Source organism: Rutidosis leptorrhynchoides, chromosome 1 (genome assembly GCF_046630445.1).
Source record: "Rutidosis leptorrhynchoides isolate AG116_Rl617_1_P2 chromosome 1, CSIRO_AGI_Rlap_v1, whole genome shotgun sequence".
Lineage (NCBI taxonomy): Eukaryota > Viridiplantae > Streptophyta > Magnoliopsida > Asterales > Asteraceae > Rutidosis > Rutidosis leptorrhynchoides.
The window spans coordinates 370,068,225-370,072,298 of NC_092333.1; positions in this window are offsets into that span (position 1 = coordinate 370,068,225).

Consider the following 4,074-nt stretch of genomic DNA (forward strand, 5'->3'; position numbering starts at 1 on the left):
TTTTATATTATTTATTTATTAAAACTATTAATTTTACATATAATAAAACTAATTAAAATTTAAAATACAATTTAATTAAAAAAAAACTTAAACTAATTATAATAATTAAACTAATTAGGGTTTATTAATAATAATAATAATAAAATCCGTAATTAATGTGAAATTAGGGTTCTGTTACGTGTGTCAGAGTGTCTCCGCGAGTCGCGGTATTTCAAGCAGCAAACCCCGCGAGTCGCGGGGTTCCAAAATTCAACTCTGGTACAGTTTTTAATTTGACGTGTTTTTTTTTTTTTTTTAAATTTGATATTGTTTTTCAAAAAATATATTTATACAAATATATATTACAAATATAGCGTTTCGCCAAGTCCCCGGCAGCGGCGCCAAAAACTTGATGTGGTAGCGTGGGGGTACGTGATAGTACTATATTTTACTACGAAATACGTTACAAATTACACAAGTTTTAATTATTTATTTACAAATGGGATATACCTAAACCTTGCTACAACACTATAGGCAGTGTACCTAATCGTAGAGTAGTATAGTTTTTAGTAAGTCCGGTTCGTTCCACAGGGAGCGGGCTTATTGCACACTATATTTTTAAACAACTATATTTGTACAAAATATATATAATTATATATAATAATATATAAAAGGGGGTTTACCGTTTAATGACCGGTTTGTCGATTTATATTTTAAGCGAAGCGTATAGTAAATGACGATATTTAAATAACAATATAAAATAAATAACAATAATTGAAATGACAATAAATAAAAGTACGAGGAAAAATGAAATAAAATATATTATGCTTATTTAAACTTCCGTAACCATGATGTTTGACGTTTTGATTTTAATTTATTGTCCTGGGCTAATTGTCCTTTGTCCTGGATGTATTTGAAACCTATCTGGTTTTTGTCCATAATAGTTCATCGGTCATAATTATAAACTGCTCGGCAAATTTAACCTTATACCCGAAGTCAAATATTCCAACTAACTGGGGATTCGAACTGTAACAAGGTCTTAATACTTTGCTTAATGAATACACCAGGTTATCGACTGTGTGTAAACCAAGGTTTTAATACTTTGTTAACAATTACACCAATTACCCTTGAATGTAATCCACCCCTGTTTTAATGAGTCCATTGACTATTAATCCATCCCCGTGTCCGGTCAAATGAACAATAATTCGTACTTATAAATATCCCGCCCATCGTGTCCGATTAAGCGTATGTGGTTATATATAGATACTTCAAATCATAACCTTTATATTAAATTAACGAGGTATCGTTAATTTAATATAAAGCCCATTAATAGCCCATAGTCTAATTTCCACAAGTGTCGTTCTTTTGTCCAAACCCCAATTATGGTACAAAATCCAATTACCCCGTCTTTAATATTTAGTCCAACATCATGATTACTTTGGCTCAAATAAGCATAATAATAACTTAAGTACGAGACATTAATTTAAAAAGGAGAACATAGCTTACATTGATTATTTATAGCGTAGTGTTACACGGACAGAGCTCCGACTTTAAAAACCCGTAAAATTAACTTTTACATAACCCAAACTAATCTAATATAACACTAATCTATACTATATATACATATATATATTTATTTATATTATACTAGGGAGTATTATTATTATTATATCTCTTTTACTCGCAGAATTCGTGACCTTTTATAGGAATTTTGATTTCTGACAGCTCCGCGAGTCGTGGAGTTTTTAGCCTTCAAACTCCGCGAGTCGCGGAGTTTGAAAATCCAGCTCAGGATCATTTGTCTCATAGCTTGTCGACATAATTTTTAAATATATATAATATATAAATAATTTATATAATTATTTAAATATTATATTATATTCTTGTGCATAGTTGACTTGTAATTTTTGGTCCGTTGCGTCGGGCGTTGATAGTTGACTCATGTCCCGGTTCCGGATTTTCGAACGTCCTTGCGTACAATTTAATATCTTGTACTTTACGTTTTGTAACTTGTACTCTTGTCATTTTTAGACGTTTTTCATCAATAAATTGAACCTTTTGAATTGTATCTTGAACATTTGAGCTTTTTAGACGTTTGTGTCTTCAAATCTTCATTTTCGCCTTTTGTCTTCGCACTTATTTATTTAAACAATTACAATGAAAATATAATACAATTACATATGAAAACCTATTATTTAGGAGGGATATTGCTATGAAATATATGTTCCTTTTTAGCCTTATCAAAGTACTAAACACCACGCCCACTAGCTCTTCCGTCTAGTGAACATTCTGGGTGGGGTTGTTAAACCCGGTAGCTACATTTAGGATTCTTGTGAATTAGGGCCATACCCGTTTCTAATTCTTAGGTTACCAACAATAATAATCAGGGGAAAATATTCACAACAATTAGTGGCAATTATAACGTCCAACTAATTCAATAATAATCCACAGAACTTCTGTCTCCATAATAAGTCATTCGAGGAATGTTTTGCTTATGTCATATCACGTCAAACATTTATAAAAGTATTTCATGTATTCTCAGTTCAAAATATATTTCAAAAGCATTTAATAAAGCAGTTGTAAAAACAGTGCATGTATTCTTAGTCGCAAAAATATAAAGAGTAAAAGGGAGCAAATGAACTCACGATACGATATTTTGTACTAAAATATGCATACGACAGAACTGAACAATGCAGGGTTGTCCTCGGATTCACGAACCTATATCAGGTATATATATTAACACTTATAATCGAACAAATTTATATATAATTATTAGTTAGGTATTTAGATTAACATTTATATATAATTTTTGATAATACTTATAATATATTATAATGCTTATTTGATATATAATTTAATTAACGTTATATTAATATAAATAATATTATATTAGTTAAAACATAATATTATGTAATATTAGTATACTTATGTAATAAATATATTTTTATATAAATATCTTCTGTTTGCAAAAATTTATAATTGTAATAATACTAAATTAAGGATAATAATAATAATAATGATAGTAATAATAATGTTAGTTTTAATAATGAAAATTTTAATAAAGATAATAACTTTAATAATAATGTTAAACGTTAATAAAAATGATAGTTTTAAAAAATGATAATTTATTTTAATAATATAATGATAAAGATAATAATAATAATAATAACAGTGTTAATAATAATAAACAAATTTATCAATGTTAATGTATTAGATTAAAATATTTTAGTTTTAGTAATAATAATCATAAAATAATGATATTAGTGTTAATATTAATAACTTCAATAATAATTGTAGTGATGATAATGTTAATGATAATAATGATACTAATTATAACAATATTAATATTAATAATTAATAATAATAATAATAATAATAATAATAATAATAATAATAATAATAATAATAATAATAATAATAATAATAATAATAATAATAATAATAATAATAATAATAATAATAATAATAATGAGTAATAAGTAATAAGTAAACTACCTCAAAGAAGTAGTCCTAAAAAATGCCCAAGTCCGGGTTTGAACCCGCGACGTCCCGCTAACCCGATAACATCCTTAACCATTACGCTATGCGTTTCGATTCTAAAATAATACCCCACTTAAATTGTTTTTACTTTTACTTCTGCATCCTTCCTCTTCTAAAAAAAAATGCCTGAGTCCAGGCTCGAACTCAAGACCTCTCGCTAATCCGCTAACACCACAAACCACTCAACCATTAATGTCTTTCCTAATAAAATCTATAACTAAATATTTTTAACCCATTTTCTGTTTTCTTCTTTTTCATTAACATCATAAAAATCATAATCATAGTAATAATCATAATCACTTAAACACACGGCATCATCATATCCTAATCAATATCATCATCAACTTGATCATCATACTCACCATAACAACATCACCAACTCACGTCATCATAATCATCTCACGATCATCATAATCTTCATGATCATAACCGTAATCATCATCAATCTTTAAACCGTCATCATCTCATATTCATCGTTTAACATCTCATCATCATTTCATAAAAACTTTCGTATATCATCATCATCATTGTAACATCATAATCTTAAACTATATT